Source organism: Alligator mississippiensis, chromosome 1, assembly GCF_030867095.1.
Source record: "Alligator mississippiensis isolate rAllMis1 chromosome 1, rAllMis1, whole genome shotgun sequence".
Taxonomy (NCBI): Eukaryota; Metazoa; Chordata; order Crocodylia; family Alligatoridae; genus Alligator; species Alligator mississippiensis.
The window spans coordinates 267,916,643-267,933,497 of NC_081824.1; positions in this window are offsets into that span (position 1 = coordinate 267,916,643).

Below are 16,855 nucleotides of genomic sequence, written 5' to 3' on the forward strand. Positions count from 1 at the left end.
GATTGCTGCTATAGCAACAAGCTGCACAGAGGTGGAAGGGGAGATGCTGCCACAGCAAAAAACCTAAAGTGAACTGAGGGGAATAGGTTTCCTAGCAACCAGACACATCAAGGCAGCAGAATGAGTGACTTTTAGAAAACCCCAGACTTGGGCAGGGGGCGGACAGGAAAGAGAGTGACTGGAAAAGCAGGTGGGAGGAGGGAGCCTAGAGCTGCCTTCTCTCTGTGGATGCTTATCTCTAGAAAAATTCCCAAAGAGTTGCCCTCTTCACCCTCGGCCAGCATTTCTCAGCTTTTTGGGACTCCACACACCCCTCACTGGACTTGAAACATGCCTCCATATCTCTTGTGAATTGAGAGGTCCCCAATTTCAAAAACAGTGCTCCCTTCCTTGCAGAGGGGCCTGGCAGAGGGGATGGGGGATCTTCCAGGCAGGGACAAGCCTGATCCGGCTTTTATCCACTTAGCTTGTCTGCTTCTCTCCTCACAGCTCATAGTACCCATCAAAAGATCTGGAGGCAACCTGGTTGGAAACCACTACCCTGGATCCTACTGTCCTTTGGTTTACTGCTGTCACCTTCTTAAGATGTGGTCAGGGGCATTCTGGAAAATTGGGAGGGCTGGGAGGACCTTCTTCCATCTGGGTCCATCTTGAAAGCCTGGTCATCACGGGCTAAGTGCAGTCATTCAAAAAGCTCAAGGCCAAAGAGATCTGTGTTTTGCAATTTCCTGCAAGCACCCTAGGTTAGGTTGGGGGCCAACAGAATAGATGGTCACCCTTTAGTCGGCAGGGCATGCAGGCTGTCGGCACTGGCTGAGGACAGCAGGTTGGGGGTGCTCCCACATGCCACCCAGCAAGCTGCTGGAAAAGTCCAAGCCCAGCCAAGCGGCAGAGCAGCCAGGCCACCCCAGCTTGGCCTACACAGCACCTCTCCCCATGCCCACTCCCCCTGCCAGTGGCTGACTGTCAGCCCAGCCACTGCTGACAGCTGCAGGCAGGGCTGGGGACAGAAGCTTTTTTGGCTCATCTCCATGAGAGCCTGGGAGCAGATAAGCATAAGCCAAAACTAGCACGCTGCCCTGAGAGGGGGGCATTAGCAGGGACCCACAAAGCAGCCTGACTTAAGTCTGATACCACATTGATCCAGGTCTATCCTAAACCAGGTTACACCATTTTTAAACCAATCTGGGTGCATCTACACATCGCCTGCAGCAATGTAGTGATGCGCTATGTCACCGTATGGTGTGTTATGGCGATGTAGCAATCATGTGGGTCTACACGTGATTGGCAGCTACATCACCATAGTGGCATGCTCCCCCGTTTTAGCACACGGCGAAGTAGCAGCGAAATCTAACCGTGCGCCAAGCACATGGCGCTGTACAGGAGGTTATTGCACTGTGCTTTAGTACTTCCAGAAGTAGTACTTCCAGAAGGAAGTACTAAAGCATGGAGCTATAGCAGCATCGCTGTATGGCAGTGTTTAGACGTGTCCTCTACGTACTCTGAACTTCTGTATTGTTATGGGTATAGACCATAGAATCATAGAAAATTAGGGTTGGAAGGGACCTCAGGAAGTCATCTAGTCCACCCCCCTGCTCAAAGCTCGACCATCCCCAACTAGATTATTCCAGTCAAACTTTTGTCTAGCCGGGTCTTAAAAACCTCCAACAATACAGAGTCCACCACCTCTATAGGTAACCAGTTCCAGTGTTTTACTACCCTCCTATTGAGAAAAGTCTTCCTAATATCTAACCTAAGCCTCCCTTGCTGCAACTTGAGACCATTGCTCCTTGTTCTGTCATCTGCCACCACTGACAACAGTCTAGCTCCATCCCCTTTCAAACCGCCCCTCAAGTAGTTAAAGGCTGCTATTAAATCCTCTCTCAGCCTGCTCTTCTCTAGTCTAAATAAGCCCAGTTCCCTCAGCCTCTCCTCATAAATCATGTGCCCCAGCCCCCTAACCATTTTCATTGCCCTCCACTGGACTCTTTCCAATTTGTCCACCAGATTCCTATCATTTATACTGGTATAAGTTTAACATCCCTACCTGGCCAAGAAGTGGTCAAGAGGCATCCTGCCAAGCTCACCTCCTATTTGCCCCAGTACCTGCTGGAAATACTGATATGAGAACTGCTTTGCTAACAGCGGTTTGAGGGCAGAATCAGAACCACAAGCAATGTCCAGAACTCTTGGAGCCTCAGTTGGGTGTGAAGTTGGCTCAAAAAACAGGTGAAGGGAAAGTGGAAAGAGGATTTCTAGTACCCAAAGCTGCTGCTTCATCCCATTGTTGGAGACCTGGAGAGCTTAACTAAGAAAAGAGGCTGGAAAAAAGAGTGGAGACCAAACATGCCATGACACAAGGAACCTAAAAAATGAGATACTTCTCAAAGGGAAGAATTAGTTCTAGTAATTAGAAGGGTTGCAAGGATATTTCCAAAATGTAGAGGAAATGAAGAAAAGCTGGTAAGAATTAGAGATAAGCAGAACAGCAAGTAGGGAAGATGCTTGTCCTAGGGAAGATGGAGTCATTCTTGATGGAAGGTGGAAATAATCCCCTGGCTAAGGACCCTAGGAGGGAAATCTCCTGGTGCCACCTCCTGCCTTTACTGTGCCAGCCAGCTGAGAACATGACACTGAAGGAATTATAATAAAAATAGCTGTTCTTTAGTGCCTTTCATCTCTGCATCTCAAAGCTCTTTACAGAAATGAGTAAGGAACACTATCCCTTTCTGCAAGGAGGGATAAACTGCCTGAACATCCAAATGACTAGCCTCAAATCACACAGTGAGTCATGCTAGTCACCATCCATGGCAGGAAACAATATTATTTGGCGGGCTCACCCCTGCCCCCCTCCCTGCCCTTGGCACCCCACAGATGAGCTGCCTGCGGCTCCATCCTGCACCCCACCCCACCCTGGCTGGGCAGCACCTGCCTTTGCCCCTGCCCCCGCCCCTGCCCCTGCCTCTCACAGGGACATTGCAGGGTCAGCACACACTGGGGCACTGCATGCCAAGCAGCACTGGGCACTGTGGGACGGCAGCATAGTGGTGCTGTTGCTGTCACTGGCCACTGCAAAATTAGTTTGTGGGGGCTAAGCCCCATTAGCCCCGGCCTTCCGCAGCCTATGCTAGTCACAAAAAGCAGCCAATGCTCCTGTCTTCCAGCATGCTGCTCCCACTGGGATGCAGTGGAGAGTCCCCCTTTCTGTGCACAATGCACTCTGCCACATTGACCTGGGAACTGGGGAAGCATTGGTCTCAGCCTCTCGGTCAGTGGCTGCAGAATTCTGAGTTTTGGATAACGGAAGATTGTGAAGAGCTTCGCTTCAAGCCCACTCAGCATTTTGCCTTCATTTAAGTAGAGCATTGACCTACACTGTTGTACCACCATTCTTCACTCTCACTAATGGCAGTGAGTTACACCACGTTTCGATAGATTTAAGTGGTTAGACAGGGTGAAAGGTTTGTTGCAGCAAAATCTCTGTGAGCCTGGCTCTCCCTTGCCTTTCACCTTGTCTAGCCACTTAAACCTATCGAAACGTGGTGTAACTCACTGCCATTGGTGAGAGAGAAAAATGGTAGGACAAAAGTATTTTTGTTCCAGGAATTGCACGCCTCATTTCTAAGGCATGGCAAAATGAAAGCAGGGCCCTCTGCCATAGACACATTGTCACATGAAGCTTGATGCTGGTAAGGACTCTGGGCGGTTGATCAGAAGGAGCTACTGCAACTGTGGCCCACGCTCAGTTTTCACCTTAACCACCTAAATGGCAGCTGTTTCTAAAGGATACTTTCCCTGGGACTCCAGTCCTGTCTGGATTCTCTTGCTGGGCTCCTACTTCATAAATTCCATAAAGAAAACAGTTACTCCAGCCTTGGAGCCATGGCTTGAAGTCCTGTGAGAATGACTATTCTATGCCAGTGCTCTCTGTGCTGGCCACCTGATTGTACAGAAGCTGCTTCACAGAGCCCATCCTATCTTGCAGCTGCTCCAAATTGGATGTGACAGGATTGGGTTTTTTGGGGCTTGTGTTTCCAAACAGGCAGCTGTCGCTAACCGGGGAGCCTAGCTCTAAGAAGAGTGAACTTTCCAGGTTCTTCATTATTTTTAACATGTTTTGTGCAGTGGCTGTCACAACATGGGACCTAATGCTTAACCCAGTCTCGTCTTATTTTCCAGTGGAAACACTCTTCAGGGCCAGCATGGTAAATTTCTCCAATCCTTACTGTGATATCAGAATGCCAGCCCTGGCCATTTCCTCTTGGCTTTTATGATCTTTCCAACAGGGGAAGGTATCTATTTCCCTCATTTCTCCATCCAATAGCCCTACATTGGGTTAATCATGGGTTAACCCCACATCCACACTACCGAGGAGAACTGGAGGTGGTTCCTTTCCCTTTAGAGACCTCCAGTATTTTGGGGAGTGTGGATCCTACTGGGAGGAACACAATTCCCACTCCCTTAATATCCACCTGTCCCCTAACACATCAGGAGTGCGCTGCAGCGGATATCATCTTAAATTACTGCTTAAACCTTCAGGCCCAGGTATATGGGGGATCAGGGTATTACAGATACCTTGGACAGTCTTCAAACATGGGCTAGCAATCTTGCTGTTAAGCCTCTTCGGTTTTTGGCACATTATTGCCAGTCTAAGAACACCCTCTCTAGTGGTATCTGTTATAAAGTTTCATTTTATCTAGGTTATCAGTCACCTCAGCTATTCCAAGGAAGAACTGGAGAGGCCACAGTGCAGTGCTGTTGGTCATGCTGAGTTTTTAATAGGCTTAAGAGCAGCCTTCCTCAAACTGCTTTCCCCATCTTTGCTTCCATCCCCTGCTAACTCACCAGGCTCACAGGGAACAGAACCCCTTTCTTTTTTATGCTGATAACTTCCACTAATGAGTCATGTATTTTATAGTCATGCTGCATCTAATCTACTATAGAATTGGTTTCCATTATTGAGAACTTACTGATTTTGGCAGCAGTTTAGCTGCACGTTTGACGAAGCCAGATTTCTGATCTCACAAGCATTTTAACTATACCCTGGATTTTCAGTCCTTAAATTGGACTCTAATTCAACATGTATACAGCCATCCTACCTCAATTAGGATCTCATCCCATATCCCTTTGCCACATGGGTATCCCCTTTGGCTTGGATAAAACTGTTCAAAAGATAAGGCCTGCAGAATAAAGCAACACACTTGCTCTGAATGTCAGAGGATCCAACAATGCTGTTATGAGCTATGGTATTACATAGAGGCCTTAATATGGCTCAGTCAGAGAGTTCTCTAAGGACCTGGATTCCTTTTCAGGCATCTTTCAGGTACCTACTTTAAAGTCTCCCCTGGAAAACTCTGAAAATCATTCTAAGTGTAGTGGCAATTCTGCTGATGTTCTGATCTCCTTCCAGGAAGGTGAAATCCTAGATTATAATTTGAGAAAATAAACAGACCAGTTGGGGGAAGCACCAAGTACCACATTTACTCAAATTCAAAACAAGGGTTTTTTTTCCTCCAACTTCATAGGGAAAAAGGCCTCTCATCTTATATTTGCATACAAGGAAACCTCATTAAATACCTTGCCTATTTTTAAACTGCTGCCAAAAAAAGTAAGTACTCAATAATGGAAACCAGTTCTATAGTAGATTAGATGCAGCTAACACAGAACATGACTATAAAATACATGACTCATAGTAAGCAACCATGCCGATGGTACCTTTTTTATTACAGATTTTATTAAAAACACAATTATCGTCTCACCTTTGCAAAGCTTCACATATTAAGCATCCTTGTTTGATCAAGACTTCATATCACAAAACAACTACTTATCAAAAACATATAATGACATATATTAAACCCTTAAACAACACACATCAACTTTCTACAAAAAACCCTTACAGAACTCTATTTCTTCATACAGAATCCCATGAATATCAATTAATTTCCCTCTAAAAAAAACCTATTACAGTACTTCAGTAACCACCTGAAACACTCTGCCTCTATTTCTTCATACAGAATCCCATAAGTATCAATTAATTTCCTTCTAAAAAAAAACTATTACAGTACTTCAGTAACCACTTGAAACACTCTGCCCTCTCATCAGTCCTCTTTTGTTATTTAACTGAAACAAATGTGTCCAGTCCTTTTCCCTCCACTTCTTCTCCACCACCTCTTCTCTAATCTCTTCCTTGTCCCAACCAATATAGTATTTCAGTTCATGCAGCCCCAGCTTCAGGCACTTCTTTCAGTGAAAGACAACTCCTTAAACATGCAGTGCACATCCAGATGAGTGTGCACGTGCAGTGTGAAGCATTTCAAAGCTGTTTGAGGTGCTGCAAACCACATGAAGCACACACGAAGTGCACATGCACCTGTTCGCTGCACTGCTAATTTACAGCATGGTGCCAAAATTTGACAGTGGGAGATCCTGGTGTCAAATAAAGCTGCACTAAAAAAAAGCAGCGTGGCATATGCAGCAGCAGCATGTGCCACCAGAAACAGAGCCTGGCCATCCAGAGCCATGCTCTGGCTGCTGGCCAGGCTCCATGTGTCTGGATCAGCACCACTGCTGCTTCAGGAGGCCCCCAGGGCCCCAGGTAAGGCTCCCCTACCCCACCCAAGACAATTGGTGCATGTCAGAGCATGCGTGCAGGGAGCACAAAGCAACAGCACAAATATTAGCAAATACGCACCCTTGGACATGTGTGCTTGTTCTGGCATGGGATAGTACCTGGGTGGATGTAATGTATAGTTACCCTCCCACTTTCATTTCTAGTGGGAAGATCTTAGCTTTATGCCCACTTTATGGAACTGGGAGACTCCTGCCTAGCTTGCTTCTGTGGCCATATGGCTGAGGGGAAGCAAAACCCAGGGGCAACCAAACCCCAAGCCTCTGGGCTTGGGCCTGCATGTAGGATGCCTGCCAAACGATTTGGAAACATCTGAAGCTGCAGGTGGGGGTGGAAAATGTTTGCTGGTAGTAGGGCCATATATGGTTCTTGAGTGACTCACAGATTTGGAGTTGATTTGGCTGATGTGGCTTGGAACACAAAAAAATTTCCTTAAAAATACCCAAAAAAACCATGCACGCTTGTCTGGACACTCCCTCCAAAAGTTTTTTACCTTTCATATACTGGTTTTAACAATTGCTAACAGTGCCCTTAAAATATTGTTTCCTTAAGCCCCTTTGGTATGAGCCCATATAATATCACCTCTTGTGTTAAGGACTGACTTATTTTTGTGACACTCAAAAAACAACATACCCTGTCCCACACAGCTTTTGCATATGTACACTCCGAAAACACATGACCCACCAACCATTTCATCCCCACAACTCTCCCTTGGATATTTTGCTATTCTCACTGAGTTCTATCTATGTTATACCACTCTCACCAGCAAAATTTTTCATATGATCAGCCATGCTAGATCAGCATGCTCCCCTTTCTGTGGTTTGTTACCTCCCTCCACACCTTTTTCACTTGTCCTGTAAGATTCCCCACTGATGCCATCCTGTCTCTTTCTCTTACAACTTTTGTCAGACTCTTGTGATCTTTAAGGACTTCCAGTCTCACCTTTTCTATTTTGTACATCCTTATAAAACTTTTCATTCTTAAGTAACAACAAGAGGTTGGCATGTCAATGGCTTCTTCCAAGAGCACTCATACGTTCCCTGTCTTAAGACTGTACTAGCCAAAAATCAGCTAAAGCATGCTACTTTCCCTTCCCCCACAATAGGCAGAAGGACAAAAAATGATTTGGGGGGGCAGAGCTCACACGCATGTGCACACACCCTCCCTCAGCATGTAAGTCTATGGGGGAAGGAGTGGGGCAAGGGAGTGGGGCTGGTGCAGGGGCAGGCCCTGCACAAGCAGAGGGGGTGTAAGACGGAGCCATGAGCAGCTTGCCCAAGGGGCACCTGGCACAGGGAGAGGGTGGCAGCACCCTGGGCAGGTACGGGGGGCGTGTGCCCCCGGATCTGCACACAGGGCTGGGAGGGATGCAGCTGTGGGCTGGGGCCGGGGCTGTGCCAGGCTGTTCACAGTGGAGGGGGGTTGGGCTGCGCTGCACTCGGGGTGGGTGGTGGTAGCACTGGCAAGGGGAGTTGGGGGGAGATACAGAGAATTTTAGGACGGCTGCAGCCCACCCCCATTGTAGCCCCCCTCCCAGCACCACTGCCATCCACCCCGAGCACAGCTTGGCCCAGCCGCCTGCCAGGAAGAGCTTAGCACTGCCCTAGCACCATTCTGGACCAGCCAACAGCTGCAGCCTTCTCTGCCCAACCCCGCACAGATCCAGGGGGCACTTCCCCCCGCTGCCATGCCTTCCCAGGGGGCGCGTAGTGGTGGGAGCCACATCCCCAAGATGAGCCACTCGTGGCTCCACTCCGCACCCTGCCCTGGCTGTGCAGCAGACCCTTCCCCTGCCCCTATCCCACTCCCTCCCTCACCCCTGCTGCAGCTGCCGGAAGCCTGCAGCTGGGCTGCCTTGCAGCCCTATCATTGCCCCATGTTTGGGAGGGTTCAGCCCTGCTGGCCCTGCTTCCACCACCTATGCTTCCCCCTCTGTTGCTGATTTACACACTGCCCTTATGTAGTATGTGTAAACGAACAACCTATGTCCAGCGCCCCCCACCTCCCCATCTCTCTTGCGGTATACAGTTCTGTTCTGGCTAGCCTTTCTCTTTTTGCTTTCCAAAGGTATACATATATTTCCCCTTGTACTTTTGTTAACTGCTGCCATGATGGTGTTCAATTCCAGTGTACAAAATGATCAAAGTAGTACTTCCTTAACTACCACAACTTTTCCACCAAAGGACAGTGCCCTTCCCGTCCACCACCATAATACTTGAATACCCTCGTGGTCACATTTTTCCATGCATTATTTCCTTTCCCTTCTGCCTTGATTAGGATCCCTAAAACTTTGTTCCATTATTTGTGGTCCAAGCTTCTCTAGGTCCCTCCAGTTTCCTACTCCCATTATAGTGCTTTTCATTTTGTTCAATTTAGCCCCAGTCACTTCACCATACTCTATTGTATCTTTTAGTACCCTTTCAATTGATAATTTGTCTCCAGCCACTGTAATGATGTCATCTACACAGAGTGCACACATGACCTCTCCCTGTCCTGGTATTGTTACCCCATTTATGATTTCATCTTTCCTAATTCTGTGCACCAGTGGCTCTATTGCATATACAAACAATATTGGTGACAACAGGCAGCCTTGTCTTACCTCTGTTTGATTTTTAAAGGCTCTGCTCAGATGTTCCTTTATTAGTACTTGGCTTTCTACCTCTCTGTGTTAACACTCTTATCCATTTTATCAATTTATCCAGGAGACCCATTTTCCTTAACACTTCAAATTTAAAATCATGATCCACTGTATCATATATTTTCTCCAGATCCAAATTTGCTACCGCCATATTTAATTTCCTCTCCTGAACGTGTGTCAGTATATCCCTTATCAGCCAAATTGAATCAGAAATCTTCCTGCCTAGGATTGTGCAGGTTTGATCTTCATGTACACTTTTTCAGGTTCTTCCATATTCATAAAGTCACCACCTTTGTCAACAATGTGTAGTCTGTGTTTAACAAGATAAGTGGTCTCCAGTTCTTCAGAAGCTTTTTCTCTTGTTTCTTGAATAATAAAATTACTATTCCACTTGTAAAATCGTTCTCTGCCTCTCTTTTTTTCACTATTTCTTCGAAAACCTCTACTATATCGGTCCCCACCTACAGCCAGAATTTCTTGTACAATTACATGGTAGTCCATCTGCTTCTGAAGATTTTCCTCTTTACAGGTTTTTAAGCATTCCTTCCCTTACTTTAAACTTATCTTCTCTTCCATCTTCTGTATCTCCTCTTCCTCTACTTTTTCTTCAGTCTTTTCCAGCAAGACTTTCATCTTTTTCCTTTCTATTCCCTTCTTCCGGTATAGTTCTTCACAGTATCTCCTCATTGCTTCCTGCTTTTCCACTTGGGCCCCACCTTCTATCTGTACTGCTTTTAGCTTTCTTTTCACTTTCTTCGTTCTGGTCAAAAAGTATTGGGACCATTCTTTGTTTTCTTCCACGCATGGTGCTTGTGCTAAAAATATTTTCTCTTTTGCCTTACTGTTGTACCATCTTTGCTGTTTCTGCTTTGTCTCTTCCAGTTCCTCTAATACCTGTCTTCCCTCTGTGGGTTACTTTAACAGCTGCGGCATCTTTCTTTGCAGCTCTTTCAGTTCTTCTCCCCATGGTTCTTTGGCCTGGTTTCTTGAAAAATTTTCCTGTCCTCTTCTTCACCATCATCCACCATTCTTTGGTATTCTTAAAATATTTCTTCAGTGTTTTCCTCCCCTCATACTGTTTTGTGTATGCCTGACACACCTCCTCATCTTGTAACAGTTATACATTTCACTTCCACACTCCCTTTCCTCTCATGGGGCTCTTACCAAGACTCATTTTTGCCTTCAGCATCTGGTGATCACTAAATGCTATGCTTACAGTTTCTTTTTTTTTTTTTTTTGTATCTCTGTTTCTTTGGATACAAACACAAAGTCAATTCTCAATTGCTTCTTTCCATCGGGGTCTGCTCTAGTGCAAATTTTCTCCCATGCTCACAAATCTATTAGTGACTTCTTTTAGTATTTCTGTTAATAATCTGGATGAGCTGTCTAATGTTCCATCTCCTCCTTCCCCTGTTCTGCTGTTTGCTTCTATTATACAACTGAAATCCCCCACTATTATCTGCAGTCTCCCTCTGACTGCGTATTATACCACTAGTTTTCTGAGCAGAGCCTTCTTCCCCTCCAGCTCTGGTGGTGCATATTTATTTAAAATGTCTAACTCTGTTCCCCTGACTGACAGTATCATTCGTTATAGTCTGCCACTGATGATATCTTTCACCTGCTTTGCTCTGAACTCTGTTTTGATTTGTTATTTTCTAAGTATAGCTACACTTTCTGCTTTGTTATCATTTGTTCCTGACCACCAAGACGGTCCCCATCTCCACCTTTTCTCAAAGCATTTATACTCCTTCCCCAGTATATAGCACTCTTGTAAGCAGATTATGTCTGCCCTTACTTGTTTTAACTCTGGTTCAAACTTTTCCCATCTTTTCCTTCTACTGATATTGATCAATGCTATTGTCAGTGCTATTGCGCTTGCTTTAACTGTGTGGGTCTGTCCCTTTAAAGTTCATCATCGCTGTTGCTCACTGTAGTCGATTCCACCCCTCCCCTACTTGCATGCTGGTTTCTTTTGCAAGCTGCTTGATCGCTTTTGCACTCAGACAGCCTTCCACTTTCCCACCTCCCCACTGTTTCCCGCCTCCCATTCTCCAGTCCAGGTTGGAGCCCAGGAGTGTTAATGGTGGGAAGGTGCTCTCTGGCTCTGACTCCAACCCTTCTCTCTCTCTTTGGCAGGTTTCTTTTTCCTGGTTTTCAGCCCTTTTGTTTTCTTTTTTAATACTATTCTCACCTGCCATGCTCGCTCCAGATACTATATTTATCCCGCAATTTCTTTACCACATTACTCTTTGAATGTATAATTCTATCCACCTATCTATGTCTTCTGCCTGTAAAAAATCTGTATACATTTGTGCTACAATCACCCTCTCCCTTGACTTTTCTCGTGCTTTTTAATTCTTCCCTCCCACTTTACTCTGCATATCTCTTCCAGAAATGTTCATACCCTTCTGCATTCCAGTAGGTGAATTCACAGGCCTGAGCGCCAGCAAGAGCCCCGTGCTGCCACCGGCCCCAGCCTGCAGCAGCAGCCTGCTCTTATCCTGTGCACAAATTTGGGGGCACATGCTCCCCCCCGGGAATAACCTGGCACACTCCCCAAGCTCACAGCCCTCCTGGGCTGCACGTAGCAGCAAGAGCCCCCCAACTCCGACAGCTCCCCCCGCTTTACTCCCTGCTGCAGCCCCGGGAGAGCCCAACGGGCTGCACTGTGCCCCTCCCCCCACCCCTTCCCTATTCCCAGACTTACTCCCTCCTTCCCTCACCACCACAGTATTATTTTCCCCAGTTTAAACTGATTTTGTTCCTTTTCTTCCTTTTATCCCAATTTCAACCTGGTTTTTATGTTTGGAAAATAAACCCTGAAAAATACCCAGATCTTTTTTTGGAAAATAAAAACTGAAAACGCAGATCACTGCTCACTGCTCATGCTCCAGCCAGCCACATCACCATCTACACATGTGGTGCTGCAGAGTATTTACAAGTCCTGCCTTGCTGAGGACTTTATTAGTTTACTCCAGCCTAATACCCCTGCACATGTAGATTCTGAGACATTTACTGTGGAGCTAATTAATCTACTCTGCAGTAAACATCTTGTAGATATGATCCCTGAGCCTCACCTAGTTGCCTCATCTGCATAAACATTTTTGGAGGCTCCCAGGACTCATGACAAAGACAACTGGTTGCAGTCACGAGTGAAGGTGAATAATCACATGGATCCTTTGTGGAGGTATCTAGAGTACACACATGCTGAGCAGTGCTGAGCTGCGGGGTCACCATGGCTTGAAATGCTGCCAACCCTAATGGGGATCAGCACATTGAACTGGATGATAATCATGACTTTGCTCAGGGAGGAGATGGCAGGGACTGGCACAGGCTGTTCAGGGGTGGGACCCCTAAAGAGAGCAGTGATGACAATAATGGAGGTGGAGCTGACACAAAAGAAGAAGGTGACAACAACATGGACAAATGAAAGGACAGGGAAAGAAATAGACAGGGGTCCAGGAGAGGGGAAGAGGGAAAGCAGGGCTTAGGGTTTGTCCTATATATAAGCAGGTGCCAAAGTGCAGTTTAAAAGTGTTTATGGAATATCTGTTCTAAAACTCACAGCAGTTTCAACAAAGGTAAAATGCATCATTTGTGGATGAACTAAATCTATGGGTAATGTATGCAAATTACTACAGGTGTGTTTATTTCAAGATAAGTGTTTTCAAATTTGCTCCTCGCTTCCATTTGCTGAGGGAGAGCAGAGCTTGACAGTAAGGAGATGGAAAGAAGCTGCAAGGGGTAGAGATGTTAGGGGGAGGCAGAGGGCAAAGGAGCCACCTGATTTATTTTCCCTGCTGTAGCAATGGGAAGGCAATAAATTCAAAGCAAACCTCCAATAATAGATTATATACAGTAAAAGCTGCGCTATCCGGAATTTTACAAGCCAGCATGCTCCACTGACCAGCATGCCGGCTTGTAAGATAAAGTGAAACCAGAGGTGTCCACCGCCGTACTTCTGGTTTCTCTGAGCCCCCACGGTCTGGGGCAAAGCAGCCTGTGCTGCTGAGCCCCCACAGCTCAGGGGCATAACAGGCTGTGTGGGGCCATGCGAGGCCTGCCTCCCTGTCCTGCGGCACCCGTAGGGCCTGTGGGACAGGCGGTGATGCGGCAGGAGGGGCAGTGATGCTGTGGGAGGGGCAGAGAGACACCCCAGACATGGTGGGAGAAGTGGCGACCAGGGCCGCTCAATTAACCGGCATATTTTGTTATCTGGCATCCCCCATTCCCGGGGGGATGCTGGATAACAGAGCTTTTACTGTACCTGGAAAATTGTAACAAATTTATAAATTTTCTATATATAGAATCAAATTATTGGGGGATTGTCTTATAATCAAGGCCATCTTATAGTTGAGTAAATAAAGTAACAGTGACATTATTATTAGGGCTGTGTGAAATGGCACCGTTCCATTTCAACTTGTGTTTCGATGTTTCAATGGAACAGCGTTTCGTTTCAAATTTCGTTTTTATTCGAGACTGCTGTTCTGTTTCGTTTCGTCAGAACAGTTTCAACGTTTTGCCCATAGGCTATCATGGGGAAGCTCAAAACAGCCTATAACTTTGTCATTTCTCTCCTGATTTAGATGAAACTTGCAGGAATCATAGCCCCTTCTGAGGGCATGAAGCCTGCCAAGTTTCAAGGAGAAAGGTGCAGGGGTTCAGGGAAACTGCACCTCAAAATCTTGAAAGCAAAAAACTCATGTCATGTGTATGTGTTAAGCCACAGCAGGGTCAAAACTGCAGGCTTCAAGGAGATAGGTGCAAGGGTCTCGGGGAAACTGCACCTCAAGCTGCTGACGAGCAAACTCGTGACATGGGTGACACTGTGTGTGTGTTAAGGTGCAGCAGAGTGAAAACTGCAGGCATGCTAGCCCCTGCTGAGGCCATAAAGGCTGCCAATTTTCAAGGAGATAGGTGCAGGGGCTTCTGAGTTGTGGGGCCCTGAACCTCTGGCTGCTGACAGGCAAAACTCATGACATGGATGCTTGTGGGACTGTGGCTGTCTTGGGGCACAGGGGAGGGTGAAAACTGCAGGCCTGCTAGGCCCTGCTGTGGCCATGAAGCCTGCCAGCTGTCAAGGGGATCAGTGCAGGGGGAGTCTGTGTTCTGGGGCCCTGCACCTCTAGCTGCTGACAGGCAAAACTTGTGACATGGGTGGGTGACAGTGTGTGTGTTAAGGTATGCCCTCACTCAGCTGATACCAAGGCAGAAAGCAGGGCGGTTCCAACAATGCCGCCTTCTTTGCAGGTTTTCCATCCCTCCCCCAGAGTACTGGGATTGGAAGGGACCTCAGGGAAGGATGACAGTCACTGGCCAGCTACACAGTCAATAACGAGAGCACTTCTTCCCCCCCTCCTCCCTCTCCCGCTCCTTACTTAGTTTCTGTTTCCGTGAAGGCAAGCCCAGGCTGAGCTTCAAAACTCAAAACATTTTTAAAATGTTGAAATGTTTCGACTTGGCTCATTTCATTTTGAGACTGTTTCGAAGCTCTCTGTTTCACTTCAATTTTGCTGTTTCGAGTTTCAAACGAGTCGAAACAGCATCGAAATGAAACCATCAGTGAAATTTCACATAGCCCTAATTATTATGGTTAGCATAATAAGCAAACATCAAAGTTGACAAGCTGCCCAGGAATTTGCTCCTAGCAGTCATTTGGCCCCTTAAGTCCAGAGGCTTCTTAAACTAAGCTCAGCTGCCTGTGACCAAGAGTCTGTTTCACTAAGCAGCTTGCAGAAAGGCTGTAACTCCTACGGTGAAGTCTGGCATTATGTTACACTCCCCTGCCAATGGGCCAGCTCTCAGCTAAACCACCATTCCTCTTACAAAAAGGGAATTCCCAACTGGCCAGACTTGGTGCAGAGGGACTGCAATGCAGTGAAGAGGCAAGTCCTGTATCTTTGCCCCAGAAGAATTGTCGGTCCATGGGAAGACTCTAGTGCCTCTAGAATAGTTAACTCAGATCCTTTAATCCTCAAGAGACGCTGTCAAATTAAATTTTGCACTCCCCACTGCCCCTTCCCCCAGCTTTCACACTCCATCAAATTATTTGATTGATGATTTTTTTTTAATAAATCTAAAAAATGTCTTTTTTGTTGCCTGTGCAACTTGTTTGTCCCTCTCGTTTCACTTTGCTTCGTCACGAAATCACCGGGTCAATATTCCTTCCTTTTCTCATCCTTTGCACATTTTGGTTCTCGTTGTTATTCTGGTTCAGGGCTGCAAGGGAATACTTTCTTCTCTCTTTCCATTGAAGCTTTAAGTTACAAAAGCATTTTAATTCATTTTAGATTTTAGAACTCCTTGTCCTCCTCACATCACACTCTTTTTTTCAAGACACCTCTAAGCATTGGGGCTGGGAGCAGTTAACAGGATTCCTTTAATTATCCTAGCTCTGAATGCTCCTCTCTTGTGTGGTGCCTTCAAGGGACCTGGTTATGCACACAGGCACTATGTTGGATTTGAAGTAGGGAACAAAAAGGATGTCAAAACTCCTCTATTAAATAGAGTCATAAAATACATCAAGCACCTTTCATATGCCCCATTAGTCAGTTGTGCTCAGATACCATGGTGATGAGCAGCCTTGAAATACTACTGTAATGGCAAATTTTCTTAAAGGGACAGCATGCTGCCAGTTCCTCACTGTACAGAATGAATTCTCAGTGCCTTGGGAAGAACACGTATTTCGGTATATCTGTGGCCCTGCCCACTTGATGCTCAGCTCGCAACCCAGTTATTGGAGTAAGTTAACATAGCACTGCCTGCTTTGCATTTCTATTGCCCACCATTACCATTGATAGAAGCACCACCCTGAGATTTGAGTTTAGACAACTTGATGCTATAAGTAGAGCTGAGCATGGGATGCCTGGTAGAAGGCTGCTGTAATGTCTTCACTCTAACAGCTTGATCTTGCAATGTGCAAAGGCTCATGTTATGCACCCCCCCAAGGAACTCCCATGACAGTCTCTTTCAGGTACAGCTTCCTACATATACACACGAGTCCACGATCCCACAGGAGACATTTACAGGAAAGAATAGCGTAGCACCAGGTATCCAGGTGTTGTGTTCTCAACACAGCTTTTCTGAGGAAAGAGCTTTGACTGATGGGGATTAGGGGAGAAGAAAAACCACTGATATACCATATTTACTCAAATATAAGACAACCCTCAATAATTAGATTCTGTACATGGAAAATTTATAAATTTATTATATTTTTCCAGATATAGTGTCTAATGATTGGAGGTTTGCCTTGGATTTGTCCCTCTTCCACTGCTACAGCAGGAAAATAAATCTGGTAGGTCAGATAGCCCCCTTATCCTCTGCAACCTGCCCTTAACTTCTTTCCCTTGCAGCCCCTTCCTCCACTCCTTACTATCAGACCTGGGTCTTCCTAAGCATATAGAAGTTGAAAGCAAATTTGAAAATATAACCAAGAAATAAATGGACCAGTATCAACTTTCACATAGGAAAATTACCATATGTATGCATAGATATAGTTTATCTACAATTGATGTAGTTCACTACTTTTAAACCTGGCAAGATTTAGCACAGGTACTCCATAAACACATTCTTAAGCAGCATTTCTGTAG